The following is a 25,601-nucleotide window of genomic DNA, read 5'->3' on the forward strand; positions in this document are numbered from 1 at the left end:
CTTCATGAACTCTCCGATACACCTTGTGCAAAATGCAGAATAAAGTCGTTTTGTTTTTGTTTTTTTACCCACTAATTCTCTGAGCGTGTGTACCACAAAACATAAATCTGTAGTCTAGATGTGCAAAAGAAAAGAAAGGGAAAAAGAAAAACCAAGAGTGGCAGCAAAATGCGTTTGATGCCACGGATCAAATAAATCCCAAAGTTTAGACTTTTGATCACAGCCGCAACGACACGATGCGCTCTTTTTTTGGCTTTTTCCTCGTAAATCTAACGAGTCGTCTTCCACAAGGGTAAAGAAAACACGCAACTGTTGTTTTTGGTGGTCCGGGAAGATCAGAAAACAAGGAGCTGCTGCTTTCAAAGTCGGCTGCCATAAAGCCACCGCCACCACTACTACCACCCGTCTTGTTAGCGGCTCTCTTCATGTAACCCCCCCTCTCTTTTTTTCTTTTTTTTACCTTTGTCTCGACTGATTCTTCTCCTCCTCTCCTCTGCACAGGTAAGAAGAATATATATGGAAAAAAATAGTATCCACACGCAGCTTAATATCCGGTAATCTGTAACGTTCACCACAGATTTGATAAGAGGGCGGACAATTGTCCGTCGTCGTTTCTGTTTTTCATATACTTCTTTGCTCTTCTTTTCCCCCTTGAGAGTCCTTTAAAAACCCCGGTGATTCCCGAGACTGAGAGCGTCGCTCAGTCCGCTCGGACGCTGGAAACCCCTCGACTGGGACGAGTTTTTGACCGCAGACAACTTCAAAGAAAGCCTCTGTTAGATCCAGTAGCAGCTCGAAACTCTTCCAGTAAGTCCAGAGATTATTATTTTGCGAGTCAAGCGGTTTTTGTTTTTTTTTCTTGTTTAAAATGTCGGCCGTTGTGAAACGCACCGCCAGCCTGCAGTTGGGTACCCAGTTCCTCTGCCGCGCGCTGTACCACACACAGACTGTGCACTGACACGAGGACCCGACTGCCGAGAGAGGGGCCTCGCGCTAACCAATTGGGTTCTCCGGAGGAGTTTAGCGCCGAAGACCAATCACGGCGCGTCAGTCCCACGTGGGGTACACAGCACTGTCGCGTTCTGATTGGGCCACGATATGTGACCTCGCATGTTCGCCATTTTGGATTTGAAGTGACATTCGGTGCGTTCAACAACTTGTTCAAAACAAAGGTAATAATTTATATGTCCGTGCACTGCAGCGGGTGCCCGAGTGTTTCAGAATACTACACGGTATGTACCAACGAGCTGTACAATTTAAAACGAGGCTCGTTCTCAAACAGAGAAAAATAACCCACCCCCAAAATAGAAGGGATCATTTTAATAAAAGCTTTCGCCTTCAAAATCTGCTCACTATATGAGCAATTACAACTGAAGCTGGCGTGACCCTGAAAAAAAGGTTATAGTTTGAAGCTGGACGATTTCACTGCGCTCTCGGTTGAAAAAGAGAGCTAGAGATGCCAAGAAAAAGAAATACGTCCTATTTCTGTGCCAAGAATAATACGAGCTCATAGAATTTCATTCAAGACTCGAAGTGCGCAGATGTGAATACCCCTTCATCTACAGCAGAGTGTCCTTTGAGTGACTTGAATTGATCGACCTATTTCTAACGAGACCTCAAGCATCTACAAGCTTTCCTATCAGCAGCACTAGGTAGGCTACAACACGTCTGCGCCTCAGCCTATCACGTGTTTCTCACTATGCCCTGCCCCACGTGGGTCCCCTCTTTCCCTCCACCCCTCCCTCCGTGCACTTCACTGCCTTCCATCCAATGATCTCGCAGCTGTCTTCCTGCGCGGCTCACCATTGGCTAGTGGCTGGAAAAGCTGTCAGTCAGGAGTCCTAGTTGTCAATTAAACCCACGTTGGGTACGGCGCTGACAAATGCCTGTGCTACTCTCCCTCCTGCCTGCGAACAGTGCCTGGAATGGCTGCTTAATTAGCTTCGAATGGCTTTTCCTTTCAGCTCAAACAATCTGTCACTACCATGTGGTAAAAAGAGCCCTGCATAAAACAAAAGCAGGAGAAAAAAAAGCCAGTAGGGGCTAAATATCAGTTTGATTCTCCCCCCCTCCCTCTCCTCTTCAACCCCTCCATGAAAACATTTGCTGCAAAACAAAGCTTTTACCTCGCTCAAACACTGGATTCTCTCACTCATCTGCTTCTGCTCTCATTTTCTTCTAAAACTGGATTCATTTGTTTACCTGGGTGTCCATTTAGCCCCTGCATGTTTAAATTTAGGGACCAGATTTTTCTTTTTGCTTGTGGCATGGCTTTACCTGGCCCACATGACATTTTTGCTTTGACTGATTTATTAGCATGCTGTGAAATGTCTTCCCCATAGTTTAATTTCACCTAGATGGAGTAGTCATTTAAAAAAAATGTTTTATACATACATATACATATATATATATATACATATATGATTTTTTTTTGTTTAAATTAATGCATCCTAGCATTAATAATGGTGATAGCATGTATGACACTTAACCACATGTCGAGAGCAAATTTAAGAGGAAACTGCTGTGACAACAAATGAGAAAGGGGGGAAAATGTGAACTGTTTCTGAATAATACTTTGCGGTGACCACAGTGAGAAATACTCTATGTTATTTGTAGCATAACTAAGTGCCAAAAGTCAAGAAGTATATCAAATTTGAACTGCAGCTAGCATGCTGAGAGCTTTAGCCGTTGCTAAGCAACAAATGTATCCCTCCTGCAGATGTGGTGACATCAGTTGGGATAATAACTCATGCACTGAGGGCATGTCAGTGAGCAACACACTGGCAGACTTTAAAGAAGGCCTTTTTTTTCCCCCTGCACAGAACTTCTCCTAATGATGAATTATCTGTAGTCCTCGCTGTAATCATGGCACTCTGAGTGGGAACGCGCTTAAACTACATGCAAACTCTTTGCACTTCTCAAAATCTGAGCTTCCTGAGGGAACTGTTAGTTCTCAGCCAGGAACAACCGCTGTCTGGCTTTGTATTTCTGACAGACACTTTGACTCATAACCCATTAACAGGTAATACCAACAGCCTCCCATTATTCTATTTAAAAAGAAAGAAAAAGTCACTCTTGGAAAAGACCATTTCTGTCATGTTTTCCAATCTGATTTAATAATTGTGCCAAATTCATTGCAAGTTTTCAGGCCCTTTCATTTTGTTATGTTTCATAGAATTTGACAACCACACAAATACAGAATATCAATCAAATGTGTAAAAAAAACTAACAAAAAATGAATTCTGAATCGAGCTGTCATGCATCCTGCTTCTGTCAGTGGTCCTTAAGGATGCCTCTAAAAATTCACCCGAGTCCACAGCTATCTGAGGGGCCATCAATTTTCTAGCTACTCTGGTCTGAATTAGCCGATGAGCTTGTAAACTTGTAGCTTTTTCCTGTTGGTTTGGTTTCCTTTTGCACAGAGAACGCTCCAAGTGACCTCGAGGTGATCCAAAAGGCATCACTACAAACTGCATAAGGACGTTCAGTCCACTTACTGGATGGACGTGTCTTGGTAACAAATAGTAAAAACAGGAAGAAGGTGCTGTGTTCTGGACTAATAGATATTCTGTCAGCTGCTCCCTTTAGGGAGTCATCTGTCTCCATCTCACCCTACCCTCTTCTGTCATGCCAACCCCGCTGGATGTTCTCCTTCACTACATCCATGAACCTCTTCTGTGCTCAGCTTCTTTTCCTCATGCCTGTTACCTCTATCTTCAGGACCCTTTGTCCAATATATCCACTTATTCCTCCTCTGCACATGTCCGAACCACCTCAGCCTTGCTTCTCTAGCTTTCTCTCCAAACTGCTCGACCTGCGCTGTCCCTCTGATGTACTCATTTCCTGTCCATCCTGATCACTCACTCAAAACCTGAGCATCTTCAGCCTGGCCTTGTATCATCTATTTATTTATCTACACATTTGTGGTACATCCCAGAATGCAAAGCATAGCCGGTTACAGGTAGGTGTTTAGCTGAGACACCTGTACACTTGGAAATTCGGTCATATCGAGGCTGGATAAAAAAATAAGCTATAAGCTCCACAGACCTGCGAGAAAGCATTGTGTCAGTGCACAGACCTGTGGGGGAACCATTTCTGCAGCGCTGAAAAGTACCAGCCTCATTAACTCCGTCCCTACAGTTAAACATGGTGGTGGCTGCATCAGACTGTGCATCATGCCTTTCAGCGACAGTCCCTAAAACAAGGGGCTAATCAGGGCAGAGGGAAAGACGCATGCAGAGAAATATGAATCCATTCTGACTGAAAACCTTTTCCAGAAAGCTCAGGACTTGGGTGAAGGTTTACATTTCAACAAGACAAAAACCCAAAGCACAACGTCAAGAAAACTCATCTGTCAACATCTGGACCCAACAGAGAATCATTTCTGGAAGGACCTGGAAATGGCTGCAACCTGCTTGTGCTTAAATGTACCCAACCTTTAGGACCATTCACAAAAACACTGCACACAAAGGTACTTAAATCAAGTAGTTGTGAGGGATGTCCTTCATAAAAGAGATATTTCAGCCTTTTATTTTGACTAAATCATGAAAACATATTAAAAAAAATGTTTTTAGCATTGTCATTGTGTACTGAGTGTAGGCTGAGGAAAAACAAAAGTCTGAAACATAAAATGTCTTACATTTTAAAAAGTGCTGCACATAATCACAAGAAAGCTTCCTAAAGTTTTGTTAAAACAGCTTAATTGACGTGATGGGTTTTAATCTTTAATCTGCTGGATATGATTTAATAAAAAGCATTAAAAGTTCATTATTGAGTTATGGAAAAATTCTAATTATCAACTAATCTTTCTGCAAAAGAACAGAAAAAAAACCCACTGGAGCAATTTCCTCTCTGCCTCTCCTCTCTTTTGACCTTTGACCTTAATCACACAAACCTGCGGGCTGTACCAGTGCATTCTGCATGTTTCAGAACAAAAGCATCCAGACAAGAGCAGATACACAAGTTCAGGTTTCATTTAGCCTCCAATTCTGAGTAAGCCCTGTTATTTAGTTTAAAAGCGTGCCGGCACGAGTGGCTTCACCTCACATGCTCTGTGTGTATTTGCACTGCTTACTGCAGTTTCTAAGTACATCCTAGAAAACAAGCCAACCAGGTGTATTAGAGACTTACCCCCCTCCCCATAGGTGAGGCTGTTAAGGTAAATCTTAACCTGCTCTGCAAGAAAATATGAATTACCGTGACTCTTAAATTGATTAAATTACCCAGTGTTAAAGCAGTTTTCTCAAAAGTCTAAGTAAAGTGCTCAAGAAAATAAGTATTACTCTAATCCACTTCAGAAATAAGAACAGCAAATTGATGTGTAAGTTGCCTCCCAAAGGCACCGTTTGCGCCTCATCATTTTCATCAAGTCTACATTAAAAACAGGAGCGTGACGGTTTGAGTAAGTTTGTTTCACGTTCAGAAACTACTTCTCTGAGTAGTTTTTGCTATCAGATAAAGGGCTCACTGTGTTTCAGGTTTTACTCAAGACATTCCTTGTAGAAAAACTTTTTTATTACATTTTATCCACATGGTCCTATGTCCTATAATGCTTTTACAGTAGGTCTAAATAATAATAAAAAAACCTATACAAAATTTGATAATTTAGCAACAAAAACCCCAAGAAGAGTCAAATCCACAACAAACAGAACCTAAGAGAGTATGAACACCAACACAGGAAGCAGATTCAGGTGCAGTGTACTCTAACATGCTTTGGTATTTAACCCAGAATCCCCAAAAGCATTAACTACTGTCCAATTGAATGCTAATTGCATTTAATTTAATGTAGATGCTTCCCAGTTTTGATCCTGGGTCAGATCTCAGTATGAAGGAACTGACTGGACCAAGTGTACGAGCTTTGCAGCAAAAGCCAGAATTTTAAACAGTCCAAAACCAACTGCTAGCATATCTGCATCATCCCCTATTCATCATAGCTGTACTCAAGTGGGCATGTACTGTTGATTTAAGCAGAGCTGCTGGTCAGGCGTGCTGATATTTGTCAGTTTGCTCTGCGCTGAGCATCCTGGGATCGGTATGTGTAGGCCCGGTGTAAGGATGTGGGTTATCTGGGAACTGGCAAACACAGTGGTGGTCTCCACAGGCCCGGGACTCTGATTCAAGAACCACATACAAACAGACATTATCGTACAGCTTCATCTGACACATCAAGGACCCCGGACGTGTCTCTCTCACACACTCACACTCACACTGACACACAAACACTCACACAAAGATTCACTTTTCATCCCGCTCAAGAGAGAGTGGCCTAGATTAAGCAGCAACAAAGGAGCAGGCTTCACCTCTGGGATAAGGGGGGGGGCCCAGTCCGCCCTTGTAGACCTCCGCACTGTTTATTTGCACTGGAAACCCAGACGCTGTGAAACTCCCACTCTGAGGCGCTGCACAAATATTGAGGCTATTTGCAGAGGTGGTTTTAATTCTTTACAGAGCAATGATTGGCTCTTTCCACTCCCATCTCTGCGAGAGCTTCGCCAATGGATTCCTTAAGCCTTTACTGCAAACCCCCCCACTGGCCAACTCACACCAGCTCTAGAATAAATATCACAGATGTATATTTTTAATGGCTTTAGTGACCACTAAAGACTCAAATCCCAATTATTCTGCTTATGATATCAGATTCTCTGATCAAACAAATACTCAGTACCAAAACCACAGTTTCTACAGAAAACCAATGCTTGGTTTCTGCTTCTGCCGTACACCAACACCCCGATACTTCCTGAGAGGACTAACTACGTTCAACTTACGGTTCGGGGGTCTGGAGGCCGAAAACAACGATGCTATTCTCAAGATACTTGGTGCGGTTACGTGACATTATAAATGAATAAAGACTGCACACACGCCCAACGCTGATTAGTGCTTTTCTTCCCGCAAGAGTGGCCTCACCTTTGTGAAGCTGTGTATTTATCAGCATCGATCAGATTAATGACTTCATCCATTCAACTGCTCCCTCTTTGAACCACCCGGGTCTCTTTCCACTGGTAGAATGCAGAACTGCGGCCCATTTCTGCAGTGGGCTGGTTGGTGGGGTGGTCACGGCACTATTGTGAAGCACCCACTGACTCTGGATTATTGACATGCTTTCACAGGCGAGTTCAGGCCTTGAAAGGAGACATTCCTCAGAATAAAGGACCCAGTGTGTGTCGCGGGGGCTCTAAACATGAATAGGCCCCTAAGTGTATCGCTGTGACTCGTCAGCTTGCAATCAACGCATATAAGATGAGAGGACTCTAGTAAGAGAGGCAAACACAGACTTAAACAGTGCCCACAAAAAAAACGTGAAGGCTTTTTTTCTACCTTTATCTTGTTGGCGTACTCAGTCTGATAAAGACTGTGTTGAAAACATAGATGTAGGCACCGTAACGACATCCACAGGGTCAGGGTCCTCTTTCTATTTTGAAACTGCATGTACTGAGCACATGACATCACATGTTAGGCCCGTTCTAAATAATACCCCCCTTTGTGGTCCATTTTTAACTCTAATGGATCAATAAGTTAGAAAATGAACATCATGTTGTATTAAATAATACATAAAAGTAAGAATTCATCCTTGTCAGAAAAGTGTTTACTGAGTTCACAGGTCAAGGGAGTTTCTTGTAGACTTCTATAAAAATCGCAACCACAGGAGTCGCCCCCTGCTGACCTTTAAAATAATTCCAGGTTTCAGGTATTAAAGCAGTGGCTTTTTGCATATGTCTACACACAAAAAAATGCAGAAAGCAGTCAAAACATTTTCATTATACTTGCAGAAAACAGGTGTAAAATATTCTCCATAGTCTCTTCTATTCGTTGACAGAATAGACGCTAAGTTAAACAAAGACGAACTTCAAATACATAAAGCGGATCTTGAGGAATTCTTTTTTGTTTTTAAAATCCGATGTGGTGATTTGCTGCAACTGGCCGTTGAAAGCAGGCGCAGAAAACTTGCAAAGGCTCCTGAAAACACAGCTGTCTATCAGAGCAATTTGTTGAGGTACTCAAGGTAAACACGGGTGAAGAAGTGAGGAAAGACGGGAGGCTCGTTGTAGTGCCTTGACCAATTTCCTTTTGTTCTCGTCTTTCCAGGGAGCTTGGAGTTATTAAACACTCCGAGCTCCGAGACTGCTTGGGAAAAGTATTTTTCTAGTGAGGAGGAGTTCATGAATAATTGCTTTAAAAGTGCTGAAGTAATACTGTATATTAATCACAGCTTAACAGCGGTTTGCTTTAATAACTGAATTTGACTCGTTAATTGTCGAGTTTTGCAAATGCAAGTTAGCTGTAGTGCTGCTCTGTGGACCTACTGCCCTGAAATGTGATGTTAAGCGCTCGTGCAGTTGGAGTGTTTGCCGTACGCATGCAGTTTCAATTTGAAATGGGTTCACGGTTGTTGATAGTGAAAACATGATTGAGCCTTTTTTTCACACTCCTTTGCTGAGCATTAATGAATTCACAATGGCTCTGCCTCTGGTGCTGTCTGTGATTAATAAGCTCATTTAGACAGCACTCATTGTGACCGGGTCTACAGGCCAGCACCGTGTATGGCTCTTTAGTGGGTTGGTGTTATTTTTTGTGATTACCATCCAAGTGGCTGCTGTAAAAAGCAGGTCAACAAAGTGACCTTATCCTGTCCTTCAGCTGGAGAGTGAAAGAGAACCTAGTGATGACAGTGAGGCCTACTTTGCCTTTAGCAAGTGAATGAGCATGATTACGTGGAAATGAATAACACGGTTTTCATCGCGTTTTTAAGTATGCCATTTTTGTGTTGGTTTTGGCCATCATATGGCAATTTTAGTGACCTGGGTAAGCCCCTATCTCGCGGTTGAGAAACTCAAATGTGGGAATTGGTGGACATTCATTCATGGACGGCATAAAATAACACAGCAAATATTCATGTCTTTTCCCACTGTATGTTTTTAAAAGTCCTATGTCGCCTAATGATATATGAAACAAGTTTCACAGGGGGATACTTCTAAGGCACTGCCAACTTGTGCTGAAATTATAGTTCAGCAGTGGTAGCAAGATGTCGATGGAGGCAGTGTACAAAGTATTTATTGCAACCAGTCTACGGGCTACTCTACTCCTGGTTGTGCTGTTATTGGTCCATCAGACAGCTGTGGAGAAGAGTGAAGTTATAACACGAAGTTAAGTTACAACAATGAAAAGTGTCCACTTTAGCCACTGGCTCTGCTTTCCATCCAGTGTGTTTTCTTCTTCTTTTTTTAATGTCTGATGCCGTCGGACCCTTCCCTGTTTCAGCCCACTTGTTAACCAGTCAGCATTTGCCCGGTGCACAGTGCAGTTGGGATTTTGGAGGACTGCACAGGAGCATTACTGTGGAAACCACCTCTGTACACTTCACAAGTTTTCATAAATTAGGCATTAAGGAAATGGCATATGGTAGAGGGTCACACATGGATATATGTGTCCATCAGAAAAATAATTCCAAAAACCAGAATGTGTCCTTTGGAGACAGGTCTCACTTCAGCCTCTGAAGTTTCCATTTATACACATTTTAATTGAAACCAGGATCTCTTTATAAGCCAACCTGATAGATTTGGATGATAATACTGCAGGATTTGATGGCTTGGGATGAAAAAGCATTGTTCAGGAATCCATTGGTTACCATTCATTTCCTTATTATTAGGAGAATGAATTAACAGACTCTTGTTTTAGCTGCAAAATCCTTTACAGGGAATTTGATCATTAGGATTTTTAAAATATTTATTTTTTATCTGTCACCTCTAATCAGTACTTGATATAAACATCTCGTCTTTATACAATATGTCTCCACTGTTCACTATTATAATGTATGTTATAAAATGTTTATACTTGGTTATGAAAAAAATGAAGGTTATGATTAACAATGCAAATTAGATGTTGTTAATCATCATCAGAGGTTTACACTGAGCTACGCTCCTTGTTAAACTTTACAGAGGAAGGAAAAAAGGGCTGAATAAAGTATGTGAAAGCAGTCTGACATCTTGGTGGCATTTCAAATGTCTCCCTCATGTTGTGATGTTTTTTTTATCAGTCGCTCAGCAGGTTACGAAAGCACTGAGTTCATTATGACCTGAGCAGAATGTGTTTTTCAAGGGAACAAGCCCCTACAGGCAGCGCCTTAGGACTATAGGCAAGATTTGGTGCTTGGCACTCTTGTATACCTCAGGGGGGACTGTGTAGCATTTATGGATGTTTATGAGGAGCATGCAATCCAGTGCAAAGGCTCCTGTTCTGTTTTCATGCGTGTGAACCCAGTCAGCCCTGTGAGATAAATGGAATGAGCTAAATCACCAGGGAGATTGCAGCCAGGCCATTGATTTTATGGGTCATCAGATAACACTGGGGCTTGCTGAGCACATGCCCTTCAGCACGAGGCGAAAGCTATCATTTAGCCAAATCAATAGCTCTAATTACCCTGCTCCACCCACTGTAATAAATTCAGAAACTATCCTACTATCTTCATAGGACTGGAATGAGGAAATACAGTATCGCTGATTGCACAGCACTAAACTAACAGTATCAGGCGGAATTATACATTTAAAGATTCTTGGTCATTTCAGTCTACTACCCTTATGTCAGGCACTTTGTGACTCAAATCTAGATCGGTGTCAACCAGTTTCTACTAGCTGATCCAGCCAGACTCTGACTTAGCACAGTTAGCACAATATAACATTTCTGCAAACATGAGCAAGTTCCAGTAAATGGAAGTTGGGTGGAAACTGAAAACACACTGACACACATTTTCTGGCTAAATAACACACAATATGTGTGTATGTTTGCCAACATGAGGGTTAGCTACCAGCTAAACACACCGATGACAGAAGGATCACAGGATATTTCTAAATTCCTACCGATCAAAGCTACAGTTACAGCAGGTTATGACACAGAACAGAAAGTTGCTATAAAATAAATACAGTACTCCTACTGCAGATGTGGTTTTTGTTTTCTCAGACGCTTCACCGGATTTGAAACAAAAAAACTCTCACAATGCACAAAAAAGGAAGCCTGGGACTTTGTTATGGAGTTTCACCTTCACTCACTGATCTATTTAGATTTCCTCTCAGCAGCACTTTGGCTTGATGTGACATTAACACACTCCACTCGGTCCAACAGCATCTCGTGTTAATATCTTGGAGCCGTCCACTTAAGAGCCAGTGCTGTTGTAGTGTTATACGCTCCCTTCCTTTGTCCCTGACCTCCAACATGCTGAGTGCTGCCATCCTGCTATCAGGTTTCTCCATGCTTATAACGCTGCAGTGGTCCACTTATCACCGAGGCTGGCACACTGCCCACCACCCATCACTTTCTGTCTTTCAGTCTCTTATTCAGACCAGAGAAACAAGTGTTACTAACTTCAATGTTATGTTCCAATTATACAGCAATGCAATATTGATCGTAATATTAATTCCACTAAGATAAGAGAGCTCCCCAAACTTTGAACATCTAAAACCTTTATTGTTCTTTGTTTTTTTTCTGGAAAAACATACTTTTTGTGATAACCATGTGAAACACTGTCAGAATATGAAAGAGGAATTATCACCTGAATCTACAGCTTGAGTTTCAGCTCATTTTCAGCTGTCTGGCCAACAGAGACAGACACAGTAAGCAACTAGCTGTTGAACACAGTGAAGCATTTAGCAGCTAAACAGCTGCAAATTTGGCAGAGACACTAAACTGTGAATGTACCAATGAATTCATCACCACTCAGAAACTGTAGTTTGTGAGCTACAGCTTGGAGGGATTTTTTTTGTTTTATTTGGCTGGCATGCTAAGATATAAACTACCTCTAGCTAGCTGTATTAGCAACAAACTGCTGGGTGCATGACACAAGTAATCAAATACTACTAGAATTTAACTCAAACTGCAACTTAACTGCAAAAACTGGAGTACAGACTAATTAAACAAATCATTATTATCAGACAATCACATTAAAATGCTCTAAAAACAGAGAGAGATGGGGCCAATTCAGCTAACGGAGGTGAAGCAATTTGTTTCTTCGGCCCCTTATCCATGCACTTAGTTTTCTGGGGAATAAAAACTGAGCTGAAAAAAGAGTGAACAGTGCACAAAACATCATCACAAATTACCTAATATGTTGACCATATCTACCTGTGGGTAAAAAAAATACTTGTTTGCGAACATGTTCACCACTCCCAGTGGTTAGTAAAGCCCTATTAAGAAGTTTCAAGGTGATTCTTTAAAATGTATGCTCACTACTGCCATAATTTATAAAATGGACTTGACACTTATCCAAGCTGATGTTTAAAAAAGTAGCACCTGAGCCGATAAAGTCATCAGAAAAAAGCACTTCTCAGATATTGACCCTTTGTCCGTTCAATGTTTCTGCCGGACACGTATATCCAAAAAATATAATTGCAGGTTTAAAAGTCAACAGTTTAGAATGAGAACGTTATTATATGTGCTGAAAACTATTTAAATAAAATTAACATAGTCGTCATTGTTAGTCTAACTCATTTTACACTATGGGCCACACACAGTCCACTTTGATTTGAAGTTGGCCCGACCAGTGAAACTGCTGATGATAAATGTGTAAAATTACATAAAAACTTCCTCGACCAGACTGTCCTGTAATTATAAGATATGAGGTTTTTGTTAATCCTTAGAAAAGGTCTTTATTTAAACCATGGATGCACTTTAAAAAAACAAACAAACAAACAAACCCTTCTATAGGATCTATCACTAAATTACTTTGTTGTAGTATGAAATGCAATGTGTGTGTGTGTGTGTGCATTTTTATGTCCACCTTCATATTTTCCAAAGCCATCCACTGGGCCAGATCGTACACTCTGCCAGGCCAGTTGTGGTCCCTAAGCCTAATGTTTGACATCCCTGGTCTAAATCATGACAAATCTTCTATCAGCGTTTTTACCCCCTTTTCATCAGCTGTTTTGCCGTTATAAAGCAACTTGATGTAAAATGTGGAAGAAAACAGCTTGTTAAATTTAATCGTCTTTTGATAATATTTCTATCCAACGTTTACAGACTCAGCAGATATTTATAGTGAGTTTATATTTTCACCTAGCCATGCAGTAATCCAAGTCTGAGGGTATTAGAAGCCACCTACCGCAGTGTGATGTTACTTGTCATTAAAAAGCAAAACTGAAAACTCCATAATTAATGACGGTCTCCTTCTCCATGTCCACGGCACTATGTGTATATGTGTGTCTGTCAAACAGTGCTGCCCCCAAGCTGGCAGGCTGCTGCAATGCAGGCGTGCTTCCAAACACATCCAAACATGCCCAGCAGCTGGCCTCGGGGCCAGTGTAGCTGTTTAGCCCGTAACAGTGACTGATTAGAATACCAGTGACAGGAACTGAACCCAAAGCAGTTGTTGACAGGGGATATTAAGCAAAGTGGGGAGTCCAGCCACAGGGATTTGATGATGCCACCGGGGAAACATGTGCTGGCCTACTCAGTGGTTCTCTTTAACACCACAGCATCCAAACAGTTGATAACTATATCCAAGAGATGAGAGGTGGCTCGTACCATTTTACCCCACAGCCACGCCAGAAGCAAGTGAGAAGCAAACGATTTAACTCCACGACAATTATGGAGACAGTCAATGTTTGTCAGCACTCTTCCACTGTACTGTTCTTTGGTTTTGTTTTTTTCTTCATGGCCTGTTCATTTTCTTTCCTCCGTCAATCACAACTACCAAAACTGCAAACAGTCCTGCTGTTTAAATACACTTTGATCTTCACCAGTCATGTCCTTGGGTTAAAGCAAGAAACCACAATTATTCATTTACATATTATGTAAAATCTTAGGTCAAATGACTAACTCATCTTATGAACTTTGTCCCTATTTTCCAGTCTTTGCAGTGAGTTGTCCTTATCACCTCATGACTTTAGCTATAAGGCCTCGTGTCTTGTGCATAACATGGAAACACCTTTGATGGCTGTACATAACTTAAGCATCTCTGACCTGCTGTTCCAGAATTAAGAACAACACAATTAAAGTCTTTATGGTTACGTTTTGGCAACATAAAGCACCTTTACCATAATCTGACAATAACCTGTTGAGTTGTTACTGTATTTCCTGTACACATTACACACTGCTTGTTACTTATTTTGTTTTAAAAAATACATTCTTCACCTATTTATTCCCTTTAAAAAGTAATTTGTTACACTACTCCACAAAATCGCCTAAGATGCGTCATATAATTACTGCTTGACAATATAACGTTAAGCCACACATGTGGCTATACGTATCACTTTCCTAACAAGGAGGGCATGTTGTTACATTCTTATCTTTATAAATGAATGTCCGAATCTTCGCCCCTGTAAAGCTTTCTGCCATTTCTGTCCTGAGTCCGAAGATGGGACACAAGTTACTTTCTTTATGTCGCCCATCATCCAGATAATTGAAGGACTTAGCATAAGTGATGCAATTATTTGATTAGTAGCTACTGTATAACGTCCATCCATCCATTTTCTTTATCACTTACCCAATTCAGGGTTGTGGGTAGGCTCGAACACATCATAGCAATAACTATTATGTGATTAACGCATTTAGGAAAAGTAATGCCTTCAGCTTTCAAGTTCCTCTTTTGTGGAAACTGCTGTTAGTTTAGATTCAGGAGACAGACACCCTCTCTAGTTTTACGATTAGGTTTAAAACTTTCCTTTTTGATAAAGCATATAATCAGGGCTGGATCCAGGTGACCCTGAATCCTCCCTTAGTTAGGCTGCAACTGGCCTAGGCTGCTGGGGGGCTTTCCCATGATACACTGAGGCTACTTCTATACTAGCCCGGACGGCGTTTTCGTCTGAAAACGCTCCGCGTCCACACTATCGTTTTCAGTCATTTTCACAGAGTTGTGCGTCCACATTGAAACGGCTGTCTGCCGTTTATTTACTTTCCAGCTCTTTGAAACGTCGCGGCAAAATGTTGAGGAAAAGCACCGAGTTTTTTAAATGGACTAACAATGAGGTGGAGTTGTTGCTGTGAGTAACACAAAAGTACAAAGTTTCAAAAGCGATTGAGAATGAAAGAATTTGAAGAAAAGCTATCGGGAGCATGTACAAACTGATATTAATCTTTAATAGGGCTGTCAAAATTGAGAGCAAACAAAACAACTGCTGTATAATACCCTCTGCTATCTTACTTTAATTGGTCACATGGCTGCATCACATGACTAAAATGTGTCATCGTTTTCGAAAAGGCTCCGGGTTCGCTGTCCACACTGCGATGCGAAAACGGCGTTTTCAAATGCATATGCTTTGGAGAGCGTTTTCAAAACGCTGCGTTTTCCTTGACCGAAAACGCCGTCTCAGTGTGGACGGGAGGCCAAAACGGAGAGAAAAAGATGCGTTTTCAAACAAAAACATATTAGTGTGGATGTAGCCTGAGTGTTTCTTCTTCATCACCTCTTTTCACTCTGTGTTTATTCACCATCCCGCATATATTCAGTTATTATTAATCTCTGGCTCTTTTCCACAGTGTGTCTGTTGTTCTGTCTCTCACCCCCAACCAGTCACAGCAGATGTTTTTCCTTCCCACTGTCACCAAGTGCTTGCTTATAGAGGGTCGTCTGATTGCTGGGGTTTTCTCTGTATTATTATTGGGTCTATACTTTACAATATAAAGCTCCCTGAAGCAACTGTTTTTGTGATTTGAAGCTATATGAATAAAAACAAAGAAAAATAGAAGAATAATGTGTTACAGGCACATGTAATAAGCCTTCATCAATGTCTTGCTTTGTTATGTAATTTAATACCTTCACATTTGGGATGCAGGACTCAAACCTTGACCTCCTGTGTAGATGTCCTGTGTTTTGTCGTATTTCTAAACTTAAAAAAACTTCTTAATTAAACACAGTCCAGACAGTAACTGTCAGGATTGAGTGAGTGGTACATAAGAACTAATATTACATAAAAACGCAAACCTGCTCTTGCTTCCATCACAGGGTTTTCCCAAACTTATGAAACCGCACACCTATCGGAGTAGAACTACCACAGAAAATACTCCTAAAACTTGAAACACTAAAGTATTAATGGCTTTTTGGTCTTTAGGGAAATTTAATGTGATTCATGTTGTCACTGACAAAGAGCCATTAGCACCTTCCAACACTCCCCCAGAGATCCACCCTTCATGTCTGATTGTGTTTCACCGCTCGACAAAGTGCCACCTCAGTGTAATGAGTTGTTCATAATTTGTCACCATTCTGCCTCTTTCGACAAAATAACCTTTTGTTCTGCTTTGCTGTCCACTTCACTGCACTCTCCCAAGAAAGGCTTTTAGAGGCGTCTACTTCAGAGACAAAAAGCCGCACTGTGTGTGCAAAAGACGTGTGGAAGACAGCATGTTTCTTTTACTTACATTATTCACAAAGAAGCATGCATTTAGGTCCGGTCTGTTCAAAGCTAATATTACATTAATAAGGACTACAGTGCTCTTTATTAAGTGCCCACAAATATTAAAACATTGGTAATGCATCATGCATCCTTTCCCCATGGGTTGATGGGTTGATCTGAAATAAGGGATGTTCCACAGTGCTCTCATGTAAACCATCATGCACAAGGACAATATATCTGACAATAAAGCTGCAGTAGCAACAATATGAAACTTTTTTTTTAAACAGATCTCTGCATAAAATTTTGAGTTTTGGCAATTTAAACCTAAACAGGCAGTTATTCGTGATGATTACCATAGTTGATCTACAGACCTCAAAGTCAGTTGTTTATGAGTTCAGTGATAAAAACAATGACGGATTTAATTTAATACATGTCCCTGATCATTTGGTTGCTTTTATCTGCTCCATGAGTCAAAGAAAGCGAGTCTGACTGATTCAAAAGTAGTATCCCACATTTACGTACCCACTGCAACCATTTATGCACATCAAATACCCAGCAGCTGTGCATTTATCACAGCTCCATCCACCGAGAAGTCTCCGCATTTACAGCACTAAAGTTAAATATCCAGAAAATGTAGTTACATTGCAAAAGGCTCACAATGAAACTACAATTTCTTTGAGGCCATTCTCTCAAAATATCTCATAACCTTACTGCAATGACTGTACTCTATATGCACATGCTTAGACACACTTAGACATGTAGGAAGCATAAATACACATTCACTTCCCCTATATTAAAAGCAAAAAACCTGGAGGACAGCTTTTGATTTCCAGCCTAACATCAGCAGATCAGTCTGAGACACGACCCATTTTATTCCATCAACACTCTCATTGCGTAGTCAAAGTTTTAAACAATCAGCCGTGTGATTAATGGTCATCTGGCTCTACCACTTTGGCTTACTGCCAACAGTTACTGATTATTTCAGCTGATTAAACTGATATTTTAACTTGTCACACCGTGTTTTAGTATGATAAGATTGAGATAGAATAGGCAGTAGAGATGCTGTATGTCAGATCAGCGTAAGGGCAGATAATGACTTTACTTAGTGGATCATTTATTGGCCATCACAGGATACCACAATCATTTACAAAGTCACAGTTTTTAACACCGTAGCAATCCATGGCCTAGAATTATCATGACATAAAGATAATTTTGTATATGCAATAGTCAGTGATGCTCATTATAATGGAATAAAGAGCACCGGTATTAAATGAGCATTCAGTGTCAGTAGATCACATGCAGATACGAATTTTACACTAGCATACAATTAGTATCTGTATGGAAACAGTACAACTGATGATTAATTGATTCACTCTCTTTTTAGATCTGCTTTGACAAGGTGAACTGAATCTGGCTCAAGATAAAAAACTATCTCTAACGTTCATATATATAATTATTTTTTGCTATTATTGTCAATATTTCTATTAACCTTGCATACCATTAAGTGCAAAGCTATTGCAAGAAGAGTAAGGCCCAGCAGTCAAGCAAATCTTTTCTCACATCCATGGACAGAAATGCTAATCCCTTCTTCCATTACTGCTTTTGAAGCTGAATACATCATCTTGCACCTATAGTACCATACTATTATAACATGTTGTCAATGCACTCATGTTCTGAAGTTAAGAAATTGCAACTGTGCAATTGTGATACTGTTCAAGACACAATTTTATTAGTGTCTACATTAGCTTGTTCAAACTAACACAGCCACATTACTGTGATAGCCGTGTATATGTTATTGAAACTTGAGGAATATCTGTGGTTTTCACACTAGCTGTCAAATATCTGATGTGTTACCCTGACTTGTTTCTGAGACATACAGAGTCAGGCAGATTATGAGGAGTCTATACATATACGAGAACCAATCAGCTCGGACAAAAATACAACTATGTTAAACATGTTTGTGATTTGTCTTATTATGCACTATGCAAGCATGCTGAGTAGATGAAACCTATTGCCTTCAAATAACCTGCCCATGTCCTCTCATCAGACATATGTTCCACCGTTATACTGTTTTCAGTTGAAGCTAAATGAATATGCAAAAAAGGGGCTTTCAGTTAAATCAAGAGCACAGAACTGTCAAGTGTAGAAGATTGTTGCCAGAGGGGCCTTGCCAAAATCACAATTAAGCTGTCACAGCTACCGTCAAGAACACCCTCTTCAAGCTTTTCTCTCATTAATTGGGATTTGGGGAGTACCTGGGTCTCCTTGGTAGCGAGGTTCAAGTGGTTGTTAGTGAATGACAGAGCAACCACTTGAGCCTTTTCATCCTCTAGGCCTGAGAAGATGAGATTGTTACAAAACGTGATCAACAGCCTCTCAGGGGTCACAATGCGGGGCTTTAGCACCTCCAAGAGTATGTACGTTACTCCGTGCTCTTTGTAGCATCACCCACAAATATGTTTTAGAAACTGAAGTGCCTCTCGAACAACAGACATTTCTGTCATTCAAAGAGCCACACACAGAGAGAGCACTGTATTATCCAGGGTCAGCCTGTTTTTAAGTGGCTTTAGCAGTTGACATCTTTATAGTGTGCAGAAGATGTGCGCCTGAGATTTGCAGGTGAGTACTGTGGATGTACACAGTACACTTCATAAATACTAAGTGTAACATAAGAATTGCAAAATGGGAATTCCACAAGGTTCAATGTTGGGGCCACTATTTTTTTGTCTATATATTAGTGAGACACCAGATAGCTGTAAAGAAGCAGCGTGCCAAATGTATGCTGATAATGCAGTGAGGTATGTGCCAACAAAGAGTTCACAATAGCCTGAACAGTTGGTTAAGAGTCCCACATTCATTGCATTGGTTGCATTATTTAAATGCACTCAGGAGGTATAATTACGACCATGTTCACAATAGTAGTTTAGTATAGGATGCAAATAATTGCTCTAAATTGAATTTATCATTTTTTGTATGTTTCAGTTTTGACTGAGACCATGAAGATCAGTCAGATTTCGAGTTTGGCTAAAGAGGGTCAAACAGATCCACATAAACCTCATTTATATTCATACAGTGGCACATACCAAAGGCCTCAGTTGAAGACTGAATAAAGAGACAGCAGCAAGAGAAGGAAGATTTGGCCCTACTGCCAAGCTCTCAGCTAAGACAGCAGTTACAATAGCTGGGGGTTGGGGGGGTGAGAGAGGTTACAACTATTCAATCTCTATTAAACCGCATCATCTGCCTTAAAGTCATTTAGATGTGCTCCCAGCGATAGCGGTTAATGAGATTAAAGAACTGCGATCAAGCTGTGAGTAGCCAGCTGAAGTAGGCGGATAGAGCTGAAGACACGCTGCACCAGCTCTGACTGAAAACAGAATTAGTGTTGGGTGATGCTTTTGTGTCAGTGATCCCCCCCAAATTTCGGTGTATGTGAAAACACACATGTCAGAATTAGTCATATACTAAAATGAATAGAGCATTCATTGGCTTCCTTATATCAGGTTGCGTGGTTAAAAAAAGCTGAAGATGACTGTGTTTTTCTATTAAATGGTTTAGATTTATATGCTTGGAGGTAAGACGACACAGTCAAAATGACACAGTCCTCTCAAGAAAAACAACGTTATTAATCACTAAAGCTCCTCATTTTGTTTACTAACCCACACCCTTTCTTTAAAATGCTATTTTAGTTTTCATCTTAACCTCAGTGAAATACACAAAATCATTAAATAGAAAAAGATTCAGCCACTTATTTCAGTTTTATTATGAAAAACAACTTCCAACATCAAAGCATCTTCCAGGAGGTTAAGACCTTACTGTAGCTAATAAACTAGATGATTAATTGAAATGGTAGTGGAGTAGCAACAGTTGTGTTTCTTTTCTTTGTTTTATATGAAAAAACACTGAATATCTTCAGGGTTTTGAATAGTTGTTAAGAATATACCATCACTGATTCAGAATAAATCATCATTCATTCATATATATTAATTATTTAATAAATGCAAAAGGTAATGGGAAAATGAATTGACAATGAAAGTGACTGTAGATGCCACCCCCACTATTTATGCAAACGAAGCGAACCTCAATATTTGAATGCAGATGTTTCAATATGATAAAATGATGCAGCTAAAGATACATTTGTGGGACCATATGTTTCTCGTGAAACCATTAGCAAAATAGAAAGCGCAAGCATTTTGAAGCCATTAATGTGATCTGATTTAGTCAGGCAAGTAGAGAGTTTTGAAAATGTCTAATCAGTGTCTATATAATAGGGGGAATATTAACATTCATCAAAAAACAGCAAATTTAAAATTGATTCAATACACACTCATGAGCACTTTATTGGGTACACCTGTTCTGCTGCTCTTTCATGCAACTATCTAATCAGCCCATCACATGGCAGCAACTCAATGCAATGAAGTTTAAAGTGAGACTCAGAATGGGGAGGAAAGGTGATTTAACTGACTTTGAACGTAGCATTGTTGTTGTTGTTGCCAGATAAGCGGGTCTGAGTATTTCAGAACATGCTGTTCTGCTGGGATTTTCCTACATAATAATCTCAAAGTCTGAATAAGCAAAAAACATCCAATATCCAGTTCTCTTGGTGAAAATCCCTCCCTTGATGTCAGATGTCATAGGAGAATGGCCAGAGTGCTTCGGGCTGATAGAAAACCAGGAGTAACTCAAATAAGCGCTTGTTACAACCAAGGTATACAGAAGAGGATCTCTGCACAGGTCATAAAACCTTGACGCCGCAGAAGACCACACCTGGTGCCACTTCTATCAGCTAGGAACAGGAAATTGATGCTACAGTTTTCCAAGAGTGGACAACAGAAGACTGGAAAAATGTTGCCTGATCTGATGAATCTTGGTTTGTGAAATTTGGACTGTAGGGTTAGAATTTAATCTGAACTGACAGTAATTCAGGCTGGTTGTAGTGGTGTAATGGTACAGGGGTATTTTTCTTTATGGCCCATTCTCAGCCCTTTAGTAGGAAGTGAGAATTGTTTGCTGTCCATGTCCATCCCTTTATGATCATGGGATAATCTACCATGTGACACAGACACAGACTTTATTGAATGCCACACTGAGGAAATTTACTTGTTTGAGCGGCACAAAACTCAACAAAACTTAAATCATCTCAAACTGGTTTCTTGTTGGTTTCCACAGTCTCAATCCAATAGATTTGAGATCTGGGATGTCACAACTGTGCGATGCTATGATGTCATTATAGGCCAAAATCACTGAGCAATGTTTCCAGCAGCTTCTTTAATATACACCACAAAGAATTAAAGCAGCTCTGAAGGAAAAACCGGGTCCAACGCAGTATTAGCAAGGTGTACTTAATAAAGTGTCTGGTGGGTGTATATCTCACATGAACACGGGGCATGCTGCTGGACAGAAAAAACCTTTAAAACACACTAAGAAGTGGAGAAAGAGCGAGTGTGAACATGCTGCAGGGATTCCAGATGTTTAATATGCTGAGCTGTTGTCAAGGTTGGTGGGGGGAACATTTCTTGTGGCAACAGTAGCAGTAAACCCACACGTCGATCCATCCCACATCTGCCTATAAAGCAAAAACCCCCCCAAAAAAGCCACGTGTCTCTGGAGGCACCCCTGTGATACATTTCTAAGTGTCAACTCTAGAACCTTGCTAGAAAAAAAGTCATCTCCCTTTGACTACTCCACTATTCCTCTACTTGTTTTTGCCACACAGAGATACAACCCAAAGCCCCTCTAGGCACAAGACTTCACACAAGCCCCTCAGTGCTTGGCAACTGACACAGAGCTTCTAGTTAAAAATACCCTCGCTTCTTTAGCAGCATGTAGTGTAAGAACAGCATCTTGTTCCAGCTGCCGCATTGACAAATACAAGTGGAAGGAGACAGCTGATGGGAGGAGAGAATGAGTAAATACATTAACACTCAAAGAGTGGCAAATATAATCAGGAGCAAATGGAAATCTGTCTGGTGAGGAAGACGAAGAGGAAGAGGCTGCTTTCCTTGCGTCTCTGCTCGCACCCACATAAATGAAGGGCAGCCGGCGCTCTTCTCCTTGGATCAATTCACGATGCATTCCGATTCCTGATTGATAAAATGTTGATTGCAGTGCTTCATTGTTTCCAATTAAACCTCATTACACATTCAGCACTCCAGTTTAATTATCTGACATCAGTATTATAACACCTCGCCTTGCCGAGTGCCAGGGCTGTAAACATCAGTGTGATCTGGGCTTGACACACTCTGAAAGTGATTAAGCAAATCAACATAAATTAATGAAACTAATAAATCACGGCGTGCGATTGCAATTTTCCTGCTTGTCTACGCTGATGAAGATCTCAAATACATTTTCCCCACAGTGCTTGAATTATGCGCCTGCGCCGCTAGATTTCTGTTAAACAGCTTCACCGCGACGCTTTCACACACCAAACAAACAAAAGCAATTATGATGAAAGGAAAGCTGGAAAGACCACTTAAATATAGTCCTCTGGCTGATGGGAATAATTTATGGCGTATTAAGATTTCATGCTGAGTTCCTCTCGTTCTCTTTTATTTCTCTTGCACTTCTGGATGATACTAGCGTTAAAAAAGGGGGAAAAAAAGAGCCTTTTCACGCGTGGTTCCAGGATTGACCATCTGTGCTCCACATTTTGAGCAAAGGTTGAAAAAGCCAAGGGTATCAAGGAGATTTTGCTTGCGCGCCGTAAGCAGCTAAACACATGAAAGGATTGGATGAAGAAGTGCAGGCGCAATCTGGATGCTATTCAGAAGATATTCGATTAAAAGCAGCAGCTCACAAGGCGAACAAGCCAAGTCTCCCCACTGTCTCCGTTAACTGCAGTCCTGCTCTTCTGAACGACACTGACAGGCTGGGTTTGAATATAATTGGACAACGAACTGATTACATTTACAGCTGAGTGACAACACACCAGGAGAGGAAATGAAGTCATGAAAGTTTACCCCGTGCAATTTCGTAAATCATTACTCTGAAACACAAGTAAGATCACATTTTCTGGCACAGCGCTGAGCAGGCCGGGCCAAACACCACGTTTGGGAAACATAAACCTCAATCTCCGATACAAGGAATTCATATTAGCGAGCGTGGCTGGATTTCGTCAAATGATTGTGGAGTTTGTGGACAATTTATGAGACTGAATTTCCCGAGCGGTGACGGAAAAAAAACAATCCCAGCATGGCAGAAATTCTTCAGCATCGGGATACTGGGAGCTGAAGCAGCGCAAGTTGCTAACTTCCCTTCAGAAGTCCTCACCGATACTTTAATTTGGTTTCCTCTGAGAGCTATGGTGCTTAGCCCTGTTGCCAAGGCTGAGCGAGCAGGGTCCCCGTTGAGATCTGCACAGGTGTCACCATAGTTTCACAGCTGTCTGGAAGCTCTGACACAAAAACACAATGCACAAAGGAGGAAAACAATATCAGCGCAGATAGTTCACCCAACAGTGAACAGATCAGGAAATAGCACAGGCTTAGGGAATACCTCCTCCTGTACGACCCCGTGACTGATCTGAACAGACAGACCACCTCTGAGAATCAGCAGAGCTCGGTGCATACAGCCATGCTAAGGATCAATGTCACCGTGCTAGCATGCTGGTGTTTAGCAAGTGTTATACTTAGTGTGATTGCGATACGAGTCATACGATAAAAGGTCAGGGAAGTTATTACAACCTATCACTCGACTGGAGCGATGTTGCCAAGATAATTCACAAGTAAGTAAGCAAATTTTACAGATTTAAAACCAAATTTAAAACCAAAGTGATTTAATTTCAATATCTTTCTAATAAATACAAGAATCTCTGTGCAAGTGTCCGTCTGTCCTCGCTCAACAACAGTTCGTCTTGCACGTGCGCTCCTGTAAATGTCAAAATTTCATAACAATCATGTAATTATACAGATGTTCCAGTGGATCCCATATTAGCCCTGCTAGCAATGCAGCTAAAGCTCATTAAAACATAAAGACAAAGAGTTTCAAAAACTACATTGTATCTCTTCCTCAAAGTTTACAGGCTGTAATGAAGACTCTAACAAGCACTTCAGAGTATTTGATGAACAACTACGGCACACTGGCAGTCCAATTTTACATTTATTTATCTCCCTTAAAAAGAAAATGATCTATAACTCTTGAATAGTCGAGAATGGTACTCTGAGACTAATACCATACTAATCCAAAAGACAAGCCATTCAGTCTTTGTAAACAGCTGAAGCTTATCGCTACATGTAGCAGCAAAACGGCATTGGTTGGAGAATTATAAACTACGCTGGGTATTCAGCACAAAGCCAGCCTGCAAACTGTGCGTTTTTCAACAAAGTTAATTGTTAATTAATTCTTTAAGAGAAAACTAATTGGATATTCTTCTGGCATGCTGGTATATGTCTGCTGTTAAACCCCAAAGTAGGTTGTTGATATGTATTTTAATAAGATTTCTCATGTTATGTCATTTCACCATCTTCCAGATTCAACCTCGTCTCAATCAATACAAAACAATTTATGCGAGGAACCGGTATCATGGCTGGAATCAACTTTCCCGACATTATCAAAGGTTATTAGTAGGTCAAATAGATAAGACCTCAGAAATTTGTCCAGACGATCAACACATCATCCCATTTCATAGGCGTGTACAGTGAACTAAATTTGATTTTCAAGCAAATAGGTAAGCAAAACAGCCTCTAACATGACAAGTTCGAGCCAGGCCGAGCTGACGGAGCCCAGGATCTGGCTGCCTCATTCTTCTGACAGCAACCCCACTGGGGTTATCTGAAAGCTGCCGTCTTCAGACAAGTGTTTCCCCCCTCTAGCTTGAGTCGCTCTGCTTCACAGGGTCAACTTTGGTGTACACTTTCGCCAAAACCGATTTCAAAACATTCATCGCTATGGACAAAATGTAATCTACTAAACTGCGTGCAGGTATGTTTGACAGCATTACAGACAAAGCAATGCAGAAAAATCCACAACATGTTTTATAGATTATCCTGAAGCTAACTTTGCAGTCAGCGGAAATAATTTGGTGTGAAGAGTTTCTTGAGATTGCAAATGACATCTAACATGAAGCTTTTGTTGGTGGTCTCTCCAGCAAAAAGCTTTGTGTCTGCAGAGAAAAAACAAGGGGGGGTGGGTGGGGGGGTGAAGCTGTCATCACTTCGATGCACAAGTTCATCTTTCCTCACCGCTGAAACCCGTGGAAATTGAAGCTGCACGCCACTTGCCTCTGAGGAAATCCAATCAGCGGAGGCTTCCAATTAAGCCAATATCCACGGATGAGATGGAGGCTGA

At 40.9% G+C, this 25,601-nt stretch overlaps 1 protein-coding gene across 1 annotated transcript in view; it reads right to left on the bottom strand.

Moving 5' to 3' along the window:
• Window positions 1–1,347, bottom strand: part of LOC100690688 (transducin-like enhancer protein 3-B) — a 28,806-nt gene extending 27,459 nt beyond the window's left edge. The window contains 1 exon segment of the mRNA XM_005461548.4: window positions 461–1,347. The gene's annotated coding sequence lies outside the window, so the exon portion shown is untranslated.
• Between the last annotated feature and the right edge of the window lie 24,254 nt (window positions 1,348–25,601).

The sequence above is a fragment of the Oreochromis niloticus genome, linkage group LG1 (assembly GCF_001858045.2).
Source record: "Oreochromis niloticus isolate F11D_XX linkage group LG1, O_niloticus_UMD_NMBU, whole genome shotgun sequence".
NCBI classification, from domain to species: Eukaryota; Metazoa; Chordata; class Actinopteri; order Cichliformes; family Cichlidae; genus Oreochromis; species Oreochromis niloticus.